General features: G+C 50.9%; 1 long non-coding RNA gene across 1 annotated transcript; it reads right to left on the reverse strand.

Annotated features, from left to right (window-relative positions):
* Positions 1-2,940: 2,940 nt before the first annotated feature.
* On the reverse strand, positions 2,941-17,794 carry LOC138915208 (uncharacterized). Its single transcript, XR_011420824.1, has 2 exons — positions 17,564-17,794; positions 2,941-5,317 (listed from the first exon to the last, which is right to left on the reverse strand). It is a non-coding gene; the product is annotated as an uncharacterized lncRNA (long non-coding RNA).
* Positions 17,795-19,066: the final 1,272 nt, after the last annotated feature.

Here is a 19,066-nt window from a genome sequence, read left to right on the forward strand (position 1 = left end):
AGTGCAGAGCATCCCCAGGGCAGGGCCAGGAGCGCTTCTGGGCTCCCCGCCTCCTGGCTCAGGGCAGCTCATTTTCGAACAGCCTGATTCTGGGCTAAAGATGTGTGGCAAAGACGCGGGGCCCTAAATTCAGACAGACCTGCATGCCAGACGCAGCCCACCAACTCCTGGCCCCGCGACCTTCATCTCTGTGTCTCAGTTTCCCCTCTGATAAAATGGGGATAAGAGCAGAAATTGGAAGTCTGGGAGTGGCGTGACAAGACGTGGAAATCGCTCAGCACAGTGCCTGGGCCTGAGCGCTCGGTCCTGTACAAGGATGCTGTCGCCACTGTCACTGGAAACAGTACCGCTATTTCATGACTCTCCAGGACGTCAGCACCCCGCCCTAATAATAGTACCCACCTCACAGGGTTGTCTGAGGATTAAGTGAGATAAGCCGTGTCGAGGACTTAGAACAGCGCCTGGCACAGACCTAGCACTCAGTGAATGTGTGCTATTACTATTCTCTGACACTAACTTCTCAGTAAATGAAAGCTATCACTCTTTCCACGGTGGGGTTTGATCACTGGTGGGATGCTCACAACGCACGCTCCTAAAAAATATATATGCACGTCTGTGTAATACCTACGTTTTTGTAATTGTGAATTTTACTAATATAAAGGATGTGTAGTACAAAATTTACTAATAATATTTGTAATAAATAGTAAACTTTGTAATAGATAGCATTTCAGTGATTTTTGCCAAATTCTGTATTCATCGTCCATCTGTGGTTGCGAGTCAGTCCCGATTGGAAAAATGAAGTTGCACCCGGACCACGAGTGTCGTTCTCAGCTGAATGCTGGCCGATTTCTCATTCACATTAATAAGATAAAGGGGAAACAGTGGGCACGTCTATTGGCACTCCACTCGTCCATCAACAATTTGAGAAACATCTTGGCTAAATGGGATCATAATTTTTGAATACTGGGAGAATATTTCCCCTAATTTTTAGTGCTATTCACAGTGAAATGGGCACAACACCACACTTGAAAGTTTGATCTGCATTATTAACATTTTCTCCATCTCTTTCCCAGGGCTGGATAACCAACTGCACAGCAACCTGACTTGTGGCAAGTGCCAACTTCCCGGGGGAGAGTGAGGCCGCGCGTGCAGAGCCACCGCACGCGCAGCTGGGAGGAGATGCACAAGGACGCACCGGTACACGGTGGTCCCGCCACACAGACGCAATGGACTATTTAACCTCAAGAGCATAGATAATAGCAAAACGTATGAAATAATCAGGTAGTGATGCATATTGCGTATTTATTACTTGGTTTTAATTTAATCCATTCAAGTGTGAGCACACAGCACGCAGAATTCCGGGAACTTCTACAATCAGCTTTCATAAGCCGATGTGAGCTCCCTCCAGCGTCCCGCCCCAATCCTGACACCCTCAGCCCCAGGCGAAGTCTCAGAAAGACAAAACGAGGAAATGCGTGAAGGAATTCTCGAACATGAGAGGTTTCGTTCATTTGCCATAAAGAAAACGTTTTCATAGTGAGGGGTTTCCTTACTATTTTCGATTGTATTTTTCAAATGATGGCCACAAAAATATTTCCTGTTGCCAAGTGCTCTTCTAGAACCTTCCACTCCCTCTCAAGAGGTGGAGTCAGTGTTCCCCGCCCTCGAAGCCGGGGGAGCCTGTGGTTGCCTGGACCAGGACAGCTTGGCGGCAGTGGCTTCTGTCCAGATGTCACTTCCAAGACTGGGTCATAAAAGACGTGTGGCTCCTTCCTGGAGCGTTACACTCGAGTCTTCAGTTTCCAGACAAGCAGCCCAGCTGCTGGGAGGCCAGGCTGTGAGGAAGGCCCAGCCAGCCTCTCAGAGACACTTCAGGGAGGGGCCCCGGGACCCCATCGGGAGAGCGGGACGCTGGCCGAGCTCCCGTTCCATTTGTCCGTCACAGCCCCAGAGACTCTGAGCCCAGACCTCGCATCTGAGACCCTCAGGGCCTGGAGTTACTGAAAACCTCTGGCGCTGGGAGGAGGACGTCAGCTAGAACTTAAGAAAAATGCTATTGCAAACAGGAGGAAAGGGAACCGTCGTTATGTGCGGGCAGGAAGTTTGTCACCTGCGGTGACATGGCAAAGAAGAAACGTGTGTCATGAACTCTGTGATATAGCAGAATATTGGAAGTGTCCTCTGGCTTTTTCTCGCTACCTATGATAAAAGGCAAAAGGGGAGAGATGACTGAGGAAGAAACTATTAAATACGAAGGAGCCGGGGTCTGCGGGGCTCACAAACAGAACTGTTTCTGTTCCCAGCCTCTTTAGATGGCAAAAACTCCTCCAACTCAGAGAAAACCTCAGGCCTTTATTACCCGATGTCAAGACTTACTGTAAAGCCATGGCAATCGAGACAGCGTGATCCTAGTGGAAGGACAGACACATAGATCGATGAAACAGAAAAGTGCAGAAATAGAGCCACTCATATATGGTCGATTGATTTTCAACCAAGGTGCCAAGGCAATTCAATAAAGAAAGGATAGTCTTTTCAACAAATAGTGCTGTAACAATTGCACACATGCATGCAAAAAAAAAAAAAAAAAAAAAGAACCTTAGCCCAGACTTAACTGTATACAAAAATTAACTTGAAATGGATCACAGCCTTAAATGTAACATCTAAAACTATAAAACTTCCAGGAGATGACACAGGAGAAAATCTTTGTGACCGGAGTTAAGCAAAGATTTCTTACACCGGACACAAAAACACAGATCGTAAAAAGAAAAAAAAAGGTAAATTGGATTTCACCAAGATCTGAAATTTCTGCTCTTTTAAAGACACAGTTAGGAAAACGAAAAGCCAAGAAGCTACATACTGGGAGAAAATATTTCCAAAACACATATCTTAGGAGGGATCAGTATCCAGGATAAGTAGATAAAAAAAACTCTGAAAACTCGATTTTAAAAAGAAATCCAATTTTATTATAAAATGAGCAACCCAATTTAGAACGGGCCAAAGTCTGTCTCTTCTCCACTGAATCGCTTTTGCACCGTCGTCAGATTCAGCTGCCCACTGATGTGTGGGTCTGTTTCTGCCGGCTATTCTGTTTTGTTCATCTATTTGCTGTCTTCACACCAATACCACACGGCCGTCGATACCGTCGCTTTATGTCTGGAATCAGGCAATGCTAGTTCTCCAAGTTTGTTAGGATTTTTCCACCTTCTTTGGACTAGTTTAGGTCCTCTGCATTTCCGGATGAATTTTGGAATCAGCTTGTCAGTTTCTACAGCCAGCCTGCCGCGATTTTGATGAGGATTGCGTTAAACCTGCAGTCCAATCTGAGGAGAATCGACATCTCAACAACATTGAGTCTTCTGACCCGGGAACGAGCTATGCCGCCCCATTTACTTAGGTCTTCTCGAACTCCTCAGCAGTGTATTATGGTTTTCAGTCTACAGGTCTTGCACGTCTTTTGTCAGATTTATCCTTAAATATTTCTTGTTTTTGATGCTAGCATAAACGGTATTTTTTTTTAATTCCCATTGTTCATTGCCTGTATATAGAAATGCAGTTGATGTTTATATAATCATCGTGTGTCCTGCAACCTTGCTAAACTCACTGACTAGCTCTGGTAGCTTTTTGGGTAGATTCCATCAGATTTTTCTACATAGATGATCATGTCATCTGCAAATTTTACTTGTTCTTTTCCAATCCAATGTCCTTTGTTTCTTTTTCTTGCCTTATCGAAGTGGCTGTAACTGCCAGCACAATGTTGAAGAGAAATGGTGAGATCAGACCTCCTACACCCCAGCCCATGTGCAAACATTCACTCGAAATGTTTCTAGACCTAAATATAAAACTGTAAAGCCTCCCGAAGAAAGAGAAAATCTTTATGATGTTGGATTAAGCAAAGGTTACTTAGATATAACACCAAAAGCATGAGGCATAAAAAAATTGGTAAATTGGACTTCATCAAAACTTAAAGCTTCCACTCTTTGAATAATGCGCTAAGAGAATGAAAACACAAGCCACAGACCGGGAGAAGATATTTGCAGTCACATAACTGATAAAGGACTTGTATCCACAATATATAAAGAACTCTCAAAATTTAATAGTAAGAAAAATAAACAACTCAATTGTAAAATGTGCAAAAGATTTGAACAGACATTTCACCAAAGCAGATATACAGATAGCAAATGAGCATGTGAGCAGGTGCTCAGCTCTTAGTTGTCAGGGAAATGCAAATTAAAACCGTGGTGAGACACACTATACCTATTAGAATGTCTACATTAAAAAGATTCACTATGGGGGCTGGCCCAGTGGCGTAGTGGTTAAGTTTGTGTGCTCCACTTTGGAGGCCTGGGGATCACGGGTTCAGATCCCAGGCATGGACCTAGCATGGCTCATCAAGCTGTGCTGCAGTGGTATCCCGCATAAAATAGAGGAAGATTGGCACAGATGTTAGCTCAGCCACAATCTTCCTCAAGCAAAAAGAGGAAGACTAGCAACAGATGTTAGCTCAGGGCCAATCTTCGTCACCAAAAAGAAAAAAGAGTGACTATACCAAGTTGAATAGTATCCCTCAAATTTCGTGTCCACTGAAACCTCAGAATGTGACATTATTTGGAAATAAGGTCTTTGCAGGTGTTAATTGGTTAAAGTAAGTCCGTACTGGATTAAAACAGGCCCCAAATCCAATCACTGGTGTCCTTAGAAGGCCGTGTGAAGACACAGAGAGGCGAACACCATGTGAAGACAGAGACCGCGACTGGAGTGATGCGTCTACAAGGCACAGCATGTCTGGGGCCACCCGGAACTGGAAAAGGCACGGAGGCATTCTCCCTCAGAGCTCCCGGAAGGACCCAGCCCTCCTGACACCGTGGTTCCAGACTTCCGGCCTCCAGAAGCGAGAAGGAATACATTTTCGCTGTTTCAAGCCCCCCAGTTTGTGGCAGTTTGTTGCTGCAGCCCTTGGAACCTCACATACTGCCCGTTCCCGGTGTTGGGAGGATGCGAGAGACCTGGGACTCTCACACAGCGCTGATGGGAGGGTAAAATAGTGCCACCACATTGGAAAACAGTTTGACAGCTTCTTAAAAAGTTAAACACACAGCTGACATGTGACCCAGCCGTTCTGCTCCCAGGTGTTTAGAAGAGAGAGGTGTGGGAGGCAGAATGACGGCCCCCGAAGGTGTCCACGTCCTGATCCCCAGACCTGAAAACGTGTTACCTTACACGGCGAGAGGTACTTTGCAGATGCGGTTAAGTTAAGGATCTGGAGATGGGGAGCTTGTCCTGGATGATCCAGGTGGGCCCAATGACATCACAAGGGTCACTGTGAGAGAAAGAGCAAAGCAGAGGACTCAGTGTCAGAGTGACGCCACGTGCGAAGACGCGGCCGGCTGTCGCAGCCTCTGATGGGGGAAAGGGTCAGGAGCCAAACAATTCAGCGGTTTCTAGAAGCTGGAAAAGACAAGGGAACAGACTGTCCTAGAGCCTCCAGAAGGAACATGAATGTGCTGACCCTTGGTTTTAGCCACTGAAACCGTTTTGGACTTGTGACCCCCAGAACTATAAAATAATAAATTTGTGTTGTTTAAGCCACTACGTTGGTGGCAATTTGTTACAGCAACTATAAGAAACTAATATGAAACATATATCCATACAATGACTGTACACCATGCCCATAGCAGCTTTATTTGTAACTGCCAAATATCCATCAACAGGTAACGAATAAACAAATGACGGGCTCTCCATGCAGTGGAACCCTGCTCACCACAGTGCTGTGTGATTTCCTTCTATGGCACGCTGGAAAAGGCAGAACCAGAGGGACAGACAACAAAGGGGAGACTTCAGGGGCTGGGATCAGTAATGCGAATGACTGGGAAGGGGCACGGGACTTTTGGGGTGACAGAAATGCTCTATACTTAAATTGTAGTGCTAGTTTCTCAGTTGTGTGCACGTGTTAGAACTTACAGAACTGTCCCCCTAAAAAGAGTAAATTTAACTCTATACAAATTGTACCTCAATAACTTTAACTTAGTAAAAGAAGAGGTGAGAGATGCAGCAAAGAAAAAAAGAGGAAAGACGGGGAGGGAAGGAAGAAAGAAGGAAGAAAGAGCCTCAGATCAAATACGGACTCTAGGTGGGACTGTCGGTTCCTTTGTTAAGACTCCAGACAGACATAAGACCGTGCCTTATAGCACATTCCCAGTAGACACAGTCTTCTCTCAGGATCTAAAGGCCGTGGCTCACAGACACTTTCCATCAGACAGTAAGGCTTCTGAGAATCTTAAGGCATTGTTCCACAGTAGCCTCCATGGGAGCCTGAGGTAGAGAAGGGTTTATCTTGAAGAGATTTGTTATTTTGTCGTTTCTTTAACAGCATGAGCCTCAATAAGATTCATAGGAAACCCACAACGTTTTTAATAGAATTGTTCTGGTGGAAGCAGTGCCAGCTGGGACTAAAAAGGGACAGAGACAGTACAAAATGCAATGAGGCCTTTGGGTCCCCAACCTTCTATGGGTGGGAAGCAAGCTGAGAAGACCACCCAGCTGCCAACACGAGCTAGATTTTATGGAAAAAGGATGGCTCAGAATCATATCCAGGGAGCAATGCTGAGTCCTAATCAAGGAGTTGGCAACACCTACCAACATTTGCCCAGCTGGATTCAGAATTGCTCTGGACCAGTGATTGCTGGACGCCTCCCATTTCCCCCTCTCTGAAAGGTTGTGAATGTACCAATTTTCCCATGCCTGTCCCTCCATGGTCTGTTGTGTGTGGGAGGCAGACAGCTTGCTGTTTAGTTTACAGCTGTTCAGGTCAAGAAGAAAGGTACTCAAGGAACTGGACCCAAGATGTTGCACCTGAGAAGCCTGGTCTGTACGTGGGCCTGATTTAGACAAGATCCTGGGTCTTGAGACTGAGCCGGGTCCTGTAATGGGATAAACCTTTTAGGGGGTCTTGGAGGAGTGTATTTTGCATGAGGGGGGATGCGAACTGTTGTGGCCAGAGAGTAGACTTGGAAGATTATCTTTTCCAGAAATGGCTGCAGTAATATTTCCCATCCCATATGCTCTTCTGGAACTTTGCAACTCCTCCATCAAGGTGGAAACTGTGTCCCATCCCCCTGAACTTGGGCTGGCCGTGTTGATGCCTGGACCAACGGAATGCAGCAGAGGTGACACTGTGTGACGTCTGAGGCTGAGTCACAAAAATGCCATACACTTCTGCCCTGAGTGTTTGGGATGCTCTCTCTTGAAGCCCAGTCACCACGCCGTGAGGAGGCCCAGGCAGACCTGGAAGAGTCACGTGGAAGAGAACCCACGGTCTAGCGCTGGGCTGAGCTCCTGGCCACCAGTTAGCACCAAGACGCCACCATGCGTCATGCGTCTTCCCACCCCCGTTGAGCTGCCTGAGCTGAAGCCCCAGGGAGCAGGGCGAGCCGGCCCCACTGAGTCCGGTCTAAATGGCTGATTCGTGAACAAAGTAAACGATCATTGCTTTTCCAAGCCACCAAATTATGGGGCAGCTTGTTATACATTAATGAATAAACAGAGTCCTCACCTAGACGTGTTTAAAAATAGTCTAGAAATGGCCCCAGAGCCAAAGCAATAAGAAAAGACCAATAGATGAATCCTTTAAAATGTAAAACGTCTGGAGGCGAAAAAGAGTCGTAAACAAAGTTCAAAGGCAGAGTTAAAAGCTGAGGACACTCCCTTCGGGGCGCACACGCAAGAGAACTGACAGCGGGGCCTCGAGTGGACATTTGCACACCCGTGTTCACAGCGGCATCATTCACAGCAGCCGAGAGGTGGAAAAGCCTCAAAGTGTTCATCGACCGAGGAACGGATACACCAGACGCGGTCCGTGCACACAAGGAAGCATCGTCCAGCCTTAAGGGAGGGGAATCCTGACGCACACTGCAACACAGATGAGCCTGGAGGACATGCTATTGTGAAAGTCATGGTCGCACAAGGACAAATACTGTCTGATCCACTTATCTGAGGTTCCTCACGTGATTCCTTACATGAGGTTAAATTCACAGAGACAGAAAGGAGAATTGAGGTTACAGGGGCTGAGGGAACGAAGGAATGGGGGTTCTTGTATGGGTACAGGTTCAGTTTGGGGTGACAAAAATTTTCTGCAGATGGAGGTGGCGATCGCTGCACAATGTGAATGTACTTAATGTCATTGAACCATGCACTTAAGAATGGTAAAAATGGTCAATTTTACGTTATGCCTATTTTACCACAATAAAACATGAAATAGAACAAGTTAAAGACGAACAGGAAACTGGAGAAATATTTGCAATATATTTGCAAAAGTCATTGTAATCTATCCACGGTTGTGTTTTTTTAGATGGGAAAATGACAGAAATACGAAAAGCAATATAAGAAGAATGAAGATGAAGAGAAGGAGGAGAAATGGCTAAAAAGCACTTTGGAAATAAACTCCAGTAAGTAAGCAGTTCTGGGGAGGCTGGGAGAGGCCATCACAGCCAGCGGGTGAGCGTGTAAACGAGCTTTCTGAAAGGCCGTTTGGTTCTACGCATCAAATCTCTTTAAAAAGTGCCTTGACCTCACAATTGCAAAACTAGGAATTAATTCCAGAGAAGTCGTCAGAGAAGACGCAAGTGTAGCGATCGAGAATGGCTCAGAATTAGGCAAAAATTTGAATCAGCCTAGAGGTCCAGGAAGAGATTTGTAAATAGATGGTGCATCCACGGGCGCCTGGGCAACCTTTAAAAAGGACGACATTCTGCTATATTTATTGACATGCAGAGGTGTTCATGACATATTTTAAGTGTAAAAAATGCAGAATCAGAAGCAATATGTACAGTGTGGGGGCGGGGAGCGCATGTGTCTGAATATATCAGAAATCTAGAAGAAATGTTAACCCTGCCCGTTTCTGGGCAGAGGAGCTGCAGACGATTTTTTTTCTTTTTTATACTTGTCTGCATTTTCGAACTTTTTTTTTTTTGGCTGTAAGCCAAAATTTTAGAAAGATGTTTTTTCCCACAATGACAGAAAAGCACAGATGTGATCCTGGCTGGAAACTGAAGCCACTGCTGTGAGTCGAACTGCTGTTCTCTTCTGGGGATCTCAAAATGCATCAAGAAACATCTGCTGAGGGCTTGGCAGACCCTAGAGATGTCTTGGCCAAAGTCGCCTTGCCTGGGGTCTGCCTGGTGCAGGCGCCTGGGTCCCAGTCCTGTCCGCCCCGCTCGCTCACTGGCTCTCCTCACGTCCTCCTCTTCTGGTGTAAGTGGAGTGGATGTGGCTCCCAGGGGCCCTGTCCCCTGCCCTCCCACGGCATCAGGCTCCTGCTGGAGCATCTGCTTCACGCTGGCCATTGCCTCTTCACCTCAAGCTGGTGGCACGTGACTGCCTGAGCAGAGAGGGTCAAATAGTGCCCCCAGATGCCAACCTTCTCTGGGCAGTCTGACTCTCTGTTCCCTGGATGCTGGAAGGCTGGCAGCTCTCATACTGGATATCTGGGGTATCTCGTCGAGGCAAGGAAGGATGCTGCAAGAGAAGCGGAGGTGGGGGCTCTGAGGAGAGTGGCACACCCCTGAATGAGTTATAATTCACCACATGTGGGTTATGGGTTACGTGACCTGGCTGGTGGCCTTTTCCTTCGACTTCTCTACCTGTAAAATGGGTACGTTGGACTTCTCTCTCGCTACTCAGAGAGGTGAAATAGCAACAATAATAGAAATAACACCATCAAGGATTATATTAGCCACTACTCCTACAGAAACTACCATGTGCCCAGCTGTGTGCCGTGCCCTTGCAGACACTGCTCACCTAATCGTCACAGTGCCGTGAGGTGGGGACTGTGATTGTACCCATTTGACAGATGAGGAAACTGAGGCTCCAAGAGGCTAGGTGAGCTGGCTGTAGCCTTGCAGCTGGGAGGTGATAAGAGGTGATAAGCCTCCAGCCCAGGCTGCCTGTCTCCCGGGCCCCTGCTGGGGCCACCTTCTGCTCCGCCCCTCCGCTCCCTCTGCCTCCTATCTCACACCGTCCTCTGGTTTGTTACTTCCTTTTGTCCCCCCTTCCTGAACGGCCCTAAAGTGAAGCACGGAGGGAACGCAGAGAGGGGGCTGCTGAAGTCTGCACGCCTTCCCGGTGCTGCTCAGTGGGACCCCGCCCTCGAGAGGCCACAGACCAGAGCTCGGAGATGTCCCATGCGTCACTGTTTATAACGGCAAAACAGCCCGGCTGTCCCTCCACAGGGCATCGGATCAATAGCTCACGTGACCTCTGCAGCCATCGCGAAGAACAAGGCGGCGGCTTAGAGAAGAGCGTTTAGGACACACGGCCAAGGGAGGAAGGCAAGAGCAGACACGCGCTTTAAATGAGCCCATTTGACTTTTAAAATGTGGAACATGGTCTCAGTTTGATTGATTGACTGATTGTTATGACAGTGTTCTTTTTTTAGTGAGGTAAAATTCACAAAACATAAAATTAACCATTTTAAAGAGAAAAGTTCAGTAGCATTTAGTACATTCACGGTGTTATGCAACCACCACCTCTGTCTAGTTCCAGAACATTTCCACCAGCCTGAAAGGAAACCCCACACCCATTAAACGGTCAGTCCCCACCCCCCGCCCCCAGCCCCTGTCGACCACTGATCTGTTTTCTGTCTCTGTGGATTAACCGGTTCTGGACATTTCATATGAAAGGAATCAGACACTATGTGGCCTTTTGTGTCTGGCTTCTTTCACTCGGCATCGTTTTCGAAGTTGCTCCACGTTGCAGCAGGTGTCAGCACCCCGTTCTTCTTCTAGCTGACTAATATCGCACGGTCTGGGAACAGTATGTTCCGTTTGTCTGTCTGTCAGTGGATGGGCACGCGCGTTGTTCCCACCTTTTGGCTATTGTGAATAACACTGCTGTGACCACCAGTGCACAAGCTCTTGTCCGAGTCCCTGTGTTCAGTTCTTTGGGGTCTGCATCTCGGATGGAACTGCTGGGTCACAGAGTAACCCTGTGCTTAGCTTTCTGAGGAAATGCCAAACCGTTGTCCAGGGCGACCGCACCATCGTACATTCCCTCCACAACGTGCAAGGACCATTTCTCCACATCCTCGCCAACACTTTTTGTTTTCTGGGGTTTTTTTATAGCCCTCCTAATGAGCATAAAGCAGTATCTCATTATAGTTTTGATTGGCATTTCCCTAATGGCTAATGACACTGAGCATCTTTTCACGTGCTTGCTGGCCGTTCGTATATCTTCTTTGGAGAAATGTCTGTTCAAGTCTTTTGCCCATTTTTTTAACTAGGTTATTTGTCCCTTTGCAGTTGGGTTGGAAGAGTTCGCCATTTGGTTGTTAAGTCCATGCATGTTTCTGTCCGTCCGTCCATTCGACAACATTCATACGTGCTGATGGAACACCTACTGTGTGCCAGCCACCGTACAGTGGCAGACAAGACAGACAGACAGGCTGGCTTCTAGTCTACACGGGAGACAGAATATAAGGAAGCAAATGAGAACAGATCTATTCAGATTGCGGTACGTGCTGAGAAGAAGGCAACGCAGGACAATGTGGTAAACTGAGAGGAGGACCTCTTTACTCCCGGTGGCCAGGGGAGCCCTCTCTCAGGAGGGGACATTTGGGCTGAGACATGAGAGATAACAAAGAGCCCAATTGTCTGAAGAGCTGGGAGAAGGGCTCCAGGTAGCAGAATAGCAGGTGCAAAGGCCCTGAGGCCAAATGAGCTTGGGATGTGTGCAGAACAGCAAGAAGGCCGGCATGGCTGGAGCAGAGTGAGCATGGGGAGAGAGAGGTGTCAGTAAAATCAGAAGTGTGGACGGGGCTGGACCACGTCTCAGAGCTGGACACCCAAAATCGACTGTGGGAACTTCTGGGGGTATGTGGACTTTTCGTTTCTACTTTACATTTTTCTCTTGTGTTTGGTTTTTATAAAAAGCCAACGCTGCTTTTGTGAGAAAAATTAATATAAAAAGCAATGCATGCCCAATATAGAAAAAATTTAATATAGAAATGCATAAAGAAGAAAATTAAAATAAAAATTACCCATATGGCCAGCCTTTGGAGACAAGCCCTCCGGTAGGGTATTTATTTCTCTCCAGAAAAGGCAATTTCGCTCCAAGGAGCATGTCCTCAGGCCCTGCAGGCTCCTGGAAGCCCCCAGAGCCCCCCAGAGAAACACACAGGGCTTACACAGGGACGCTTTCAAAGGGGGCACGACCTTCGGTCCAACACTCCCGCTTATAGAAGCGCATCTTAAGGAAATAACTGGATACTTGGGCCACGTAAAAACCTTACAAGAATGGCGGCTGCGTCGCCCTTTATAATTGAGAAAAACAGCCCAAATGCCCATTAAAAGGGAACACGGTTGACTAAAATATGGGCCATCCACACGACGGGGCATTCTACAGCTGTTACAGTGATGGTGTGGATCAGTATTTACTGACATGGAATGACCTCCGTGTTATATTATTAAGCAAATAAGTGATTATGAAACTGTATGTATGGAATGACCTCCATCTTGTAAAAAAAAAAAAAAAGACTATGTCTATGCATGTGTGTTTGTACACGTGGATGCTTAAGAATAGACCACAGGAAAACACACAGACATGTTAGCAGTTGTTATTTCTGCGTAGAGGGCTTACAAGCGATTTTCTTTTCAATGTCTAATTTTCCGCAATAAGTGGATATGCCTTTGCACTTTTAAAACTAAAAACTAACTCACGCGCCAGCACGGCCCCGCCTCCTCGAGGCCTTTGCCCTGAGAGTTCTCTCCACCCGGGATAGTCCTGCACCTTCTTCAAGTCTTTGCTAAATGCCGTTTTCCCCGGGAGCCTCTGTCTCTCTCCCTCCGCTCTTATCTTGCTGTATTTCCTTCTTTTATTCAACAGAAGAACTTACCAACTTCTAACCTAATACGTACGTCATGGGCTCATTTTTATGTTTATCATCCACGATCTCCACCCTCCCCCTAGAAGGTCAGCTCCAGGAGGGCAAGAATCTTTGCCTCTTTTGTTCCCTCTTGAGCCCCCGAGTCCGGGACACACAGCAGCAGCTCAGTAAACGTTTGGGGAATGAATGAATGAACGAATGAATGCAATGGAACTACGCAAATGGTTTTCCTTTGGGAAGACGTTTGTCCCCGCCCTTCTGATGTTCGGAAGTGGCAGGGATGAGACGGAGCTGGCGGCCAGGAGGGGCAGGCGGGAGCGAGGACGGCCGGCATCCTCCAGCCTCCGGCCCGCAGGTGCGGGCGAGCAGGTGCGGGCGAGCAGGTGCGGGCGAGCAGGTGCGGCGGCCGAGCCCTGGCGCGCGGCCCCCCCCTGCCGGGAGGTCCGGGAACTGCAGCGCCGCGCGGCCGCCGCAGGTGCCTTCAAACCATCACCCTGGGCGCGTGGAGAGGCACCAGGTGCAAAGGCTGTGTCGGGGGTTAGGCGCCCGTGCTTTTCTCTGGGCAGCCAGTTAGGTCTTTGGGGCCTTTTTCAGGCTGGAAGAGGTGCTGAGAAGGAAACGGGGCCTGATTCGGCCAGAGCTCCCCTCGCGCTGGATGGATTTCTCCTGCTGAGAGATGTGGCCGAGACTGACCTTGACCGACGGTCTGCCGCGGCTCCAGGCATCTTTCCTGGCTTCCCTGGGGGGAGCTTCAAGTCCACGGTTTTTCTGGGGTTTTGTGTTTAGCATGTCTTCTTTATCCAACTCACCCCACAAAATGAGAATTCCAAACCTAGTTTTTACCCAGACTTTTAAAGGAATGTGCAAGTTCAGTTAGAGAAAGAGGAAATGGATGGGCCACGGCAACTCTGTTCAGTGACTCTTGGGAGCAGCTCCCGTCTGCCAGGCTCGGGTCTCGGTGCTGCGGACGCAGCAGTGACAGACAGACACAATTCCCAGCCGTCCGGAAGCAGGTATGCTGGCGGGGGAGGCGGACGCTAACGCACAGGTGACCTCAGAAGCCAGTCAAACTGCAGCAGGTGTTCCGAGGGGAGGAGCAGGCTGGTGTGAAGAAGAGAAACAGGTGGACTTCAACTTGGGGACGTCCACACCCGGACATGATATTTAAATTTGAGTTTTCCCATAGCCAGGGGCCGGGGGAGGAAATTTCCAGGCTTTCAGCCTTGGCGAAGCATCTCCCCGGAGAGGAGTAATTTGTCCACTTTGATCAACGTTCCCTCCGCGGGATACAGTAAAGCACGGTGGTCTAGAAGCAGAATCCTGGGTTCAAATCCTGACTTTGCCCTCCTCTTCAGTCCCCACCTCCTCTGTCAGTGGAGTGACTGTAGGAACTAGGGAGCTATTAGAAAGACAGCAGTGGATACAGTGCCTGGCAAGCAGTCCATGCTCAGTAAGTGCTAACTGTTGTTAAAGGCTCTGAGAAGTCCTGCAGCTGAGGACTCTAAGAGACTCCCTCTCTTGGCTGCAGGACCGGCTGCGTTCCACTTCTATCTGGGGGAAATATTACGGCAGCAACACTCGGGGCGGAGCTGAGCAGACGCTACTGATCTCCCGCCACAAATCCATCGGCTGTCTTTTTTCTTGCTCGCTGACCCTGGCTGGGTCCAGGATTCGGCCTTCGGTCTCAAGGCAGGCAGGCCAGACGGAGTCGAGACACGGGCACCTTACCTTGTTCTGGCCAATGAAACGTGTGCAGAGTGTCCTGGGGCCTCTGGGGAAGACATTTGCCTCCCTGACAAGAAGCAGACGTGCGCAAAGAACCCCCCACCACCCCCGTCTCTGAACGGGGAGGTGAGACCACAGGTGACTTGGACCCGTGGCCGCCAGCCTGGGAGCGTGAAGGGAAGTCACCAGAATTGCAGAAACAACACCACGGTCCCGGGTCATGTCCAGCTGCTGACCGACCCCGGAACTACCTATCCGGGAACTCCTTGTTATGAGAGGAAAACCACCCCCATTGTCTAAGCAGCTGCTCTGGTTTCCCGTCCCCTGCATGTCGTCACTGATCCAGGGGTCCCGGCTCTCGGTCTGAACTGACTTCAGCCTTTCTCCGCTTGTGTTAATACTCGCTTGCTCCCCACCCCCCCCCACAGGCCCCGGGCACCGGCCCAGCAGAACCTCTCCTTCCCCTGGGGCCTGTTTCCCTTGTCAAACCATGACTCACCTCCGAGGCCCTCGCTGGCCTCGCACCTTCATTCCAGGGCGGATTCTGGGATCCATCCCTCTTTGTCTTTTCCATTCCTCCTGTCTATTTTTGTCTTTTGTTAAATGCCCTGGCCCCGGGTCGGGATACAGGAGTATTAGTACACCCTTCCCCTTAATCCCTCGAGCTCCTGTTCCCTCGCACAAAGTCACCCAGGAGAGCAGGGCTGGCTTAGCTTTTTCTGTCTGGCTTTTCCGGGGGAAATGGAACTGCTCCATTGTGTGTCCCAACCCCCGAATCCTCTCCTGTCCTCCTTGCCACACACAGCCCTAGAACCTTCTTTCTGCCTCAGGTCTCAGAGGACGCCTACAAAGGAGGAATAGCAGATAGATGGCACGCACACACTGCCCCCTAATCCAGTGCCCACGGCAGACATTGCTAATCAATCCCAGCGCTCTCTCTTACTGAGCCAGGACGGCGTGCTCAGTTGGAGTGGGCAGGGGAGACAAGCAGACATACTTGACCTCTCAGATGTGGCTGGGAGAGGGGCTAAAGAGTGATGTCCGCAGTCAACTCAGGAAGATTCCTCTGCAGCCTGTAACCCTGATGTTCTCTTAGCCAGACAGGGCCCAGCTGGCCCGAGGCCTTGGACAGGCAGGGTGGTGAGGACCAGCAACTTCAGCCTCCGGGGACACAGGGAGGGAGCCCAGGCATTCCCGACATGTGTCCTGGACTCGCTTGGGGACCTTCCTCAGGCCCTTCTGAACTCACTGTGGCGATCACCTGGGTGCCAGGACTGAGGGCCCTGGAAGATGAAATAATCCTGGCCTCTGTCCTGGAAGGTTCTAGAAGAAGAGCCAGACTAACAAGATGGTAGGCAGGATGCAGTGAACACTGCGACAGAGCCTCATTCAGTCATTCAACAAACATTTATCGCGTGCCTCCTATGTGCCAGGCGCTGTGCTGGGTACTGGGGGAGCAACGGTGAGGACGGCGGGCGCGTCTCCGCCCTGTGGAGCCACAGCCCAAGCGGGGGGTCAGAGGCTCATCAAACAGTCAGCCGGATACATGGGAAATGCAGCCGCGGTGAGGAGGCAGCAAGGAGCTCTGAGCTGGAGACCTCCATCTGGAGCACGGGGAATGCTGACAGAGGCAGCCAGACCAGTGCGTCCCAAAGGGGGATGATTTTGTCCCCCAGGGGATAGGCAGTAATGTCTGGGGACATCTTTGATTGTCGTGACTGGGTGGCATCTAGTGGGAAGAGGTGACGGACGCTGCTCCACATGCTCAAGGCCCAGGTCAGCCCCACACTGAAGAATCACGTAGGCTGGATGTCAACAGTGCAGATGACGTCAGGTCCTCGGGTGTCCGCTCGTCTCCCCTGCCCACTCCAACTGAGCTCAGTAAGAGAGAGCGCTGGGATTGACTAGCAATGTCTGCCATGGGCGCTGGATGAGGGAGCAGTGTGTGTGTGCCATGTATCCGCTATTCCTCCTCTGTAGACGTCCTCTGAGACCTGAGGCAGAAAGAAGGTTCTAGGGCTGTCTACGATGACATTGAGAAACCCTGATCTAGATAAAGAGGGGAGGGAACGAGGGCCACGACAGATGGAAGAGCCTTCATCCCAAGAGAGTGGGCAGCCATTTACAAGCATGGGTGGTGAAGACTGATTGCTTCTCTTGCAAAGGTCCCTCTGGCTTCCACATGGCAACAGACTGCAGGGGTGGAGGGCAGGAAGGGGGGAGGCTGCTGGCGTCAGCCAGGGCGTGGCTACAGGGCGTGGGTGGGACAGGACGGCCCTCCCTACAGGCCTGCCGACAGGAGCTCAGGGAGCAAGTCTGACGTTCGGTTGCCATTCGGGGTCGGACATTGTGCAGACTGAGCAGGCTGCATTTGGGGCTAACGGACCATGGGGCTGCCTTTCACCTAAATGTGGGCCGGAAAGTCGTGACTTCTCCCCAGGGCAGCACAGACTGCCCCGGCCAGGGGTCCAGGAGGAGGTTGGAAGCAAAAACGAGGCTGCGTTTTGTTTGTCACTGTCTTGAGCTGGCCCCGCAGCAGCCGGGAGCTCCCTTCTCACCTGACCATCTCACAGCCGAGCAAGGGAGACCCAGTGACAACAAGCCAGCTGCCCACCCTGGTCAGCCGGCTGGCAGCTTCTGCCCCAGCTCAGGCCCCAGACCTCCCTCCTTCCCCAGGGCCAGGCCAGGAGACCCGAGAGGAGACGCAAGGGTGGTCGGTGGGCTTCAGCGCCCCGAAACCATCCTCACTGGCAGGGCACCCACCCCCTCCTCGTAATAATTCTCTAGGTCAGCCGTTCTCAACCAGGGATAACCCCACCCCTCCTGGGGGGACAGGTGGCAATGTCTGGAGACATCTGTGGTCGTCACAATTTGGGGTGGGGGGTGCTACTGGCCTCCACTGCTGATGGTCCCACAGTCCCCAGGACAGCCCCCGCCCCACAGCAAAGGGTGAGCTGACCCGACCGTCAACGGAGCCGAGGCGGAGACTCCTGCTCCAGGACCAGAGCCCGGACGGCCGTGGCTGGGCTGGCGGAGCCGTGCCGCCTGCGAGGTGGCGTTAGCTGAGGACCCGCTGACAGACCCTTCACCCCAGGCCCCGGGGCCGATGACTCATGAGCCGGGAGCGCGGCCTTCATGCAGCTCCAGAGTGAGGCACTGGTGACATGTTTGGCCATCCCGGGGCCAGGTCTCAGCAAAGGGGCCGCGGGCGGGCAGAGGAGAGAGCGGAAAGCTGGGGGTGGGGGGTGGGGGGCCGTGCAGCAGCTGTCGCTGGCATCCGGGCCTCGCTGGGAGGAACAATGCCCCGGACCGCCAGGCACGCCACCAAGACAGCTGAGCCCGCGGGCGGCGGGCATCTGAAGGGCACGGTAAAAATGGAATTGTCTGGGAGCCTGTGTCCCCCACACAGGCGGGGCAGACGACCAAGGGCTAAAAATACCCGGAGAGAAAAAGCCACCCGGGGCTGTCTGACTGCCTGGGGCTGGGCTCCCCGAGGGTGGTGGGAGCTGTGGCCCCAGCCCCTCCCCAAGCCCCGACCCCGGAGCAGCGGGCCGGGAAAAGCGCGGTGGAGCCTGACATTCTGGGGTCGCACCTGCTCACACCCGCCGTGGGGCCCCGGGCGGGGACTGTGCTGCTCCGAGCCCCGGTTTCCTCATCTGGGCAATGGGTCTGATGCCCGTGCCTTCCTTGCAGGGCTGCTGGGGACAAAATAAGCCTCAGCTTGTTCAGCTCAGCTCATCCCTGCCGCACAGGGAGCTCTGGGTAAGAGGGACAAGGATGACCCGAGTTCTTTGGCGACCTCACGTTGAGCTGTCAGGGGCCAGGTGGTGGCCACAGTGGGCCTGCCTGCTTTCCCGAGGCCTTGTTACCCGCCCCTGAGGATCCACACAGGCTTATCGCCCCCTCCAGGACCCAGCACAGGCCCGCTCACACCCAGCCAGCCCGTGCGTCCACCATGAAGCTGTCGCTGGAGGCAGGGACAACTGGACACACGTAACATATCAACGAGGGCCACAGATCATCGTCCCCCCAGAGCTCTGTGTGAGGGGCCCTGGAGGGCGAGAGACTGGCGTAGGAAATGAGGCTGAAAAGGTGACCAATATAACCAAATGCAGGTGCGCACACACATGCATGGGCACTCATGGTGCACATACAGTGTGCCTGGCACCGTGCAAAATCATTTACACCCACTGTGTGCATCACCACGTGGACGGCTCTTGGCACAGAGTCAGCACACAATAAGTGTTAGGTGCTATCAGTAGTCTCACAATTATCTAGTTTTACCTTAAAAACAATCTTCTAAGGTCAGCACTATTGTTTCCCCCATTTATCAAGTGAGGAATCTGAGGTTTAGGGTGCTTAAGTCATTTGTCCATGGCCCCATGGTCAAGGATGTGGAGGAGCTGACCTGGAACCCAGCTTTCAATTACTGTACCATTCTGGTAGGTTAGGGTCAAGTGGTAAAAG

The sequence above is a fragment of the Equus caballus genome, chromosome 8 (genome assembly GCF_041296265.1).
Source record: "Equus caballus isolate H_3958 breed thoroughbred chromosome 8, TB-T2T, whole genome shotgun sequence".
Taxonomy (NCBI): Eukaryota; Metazoa; Chordata; class Mammalia; order Perissodactyla; family Equidae; genus Equus; species Equus caballus.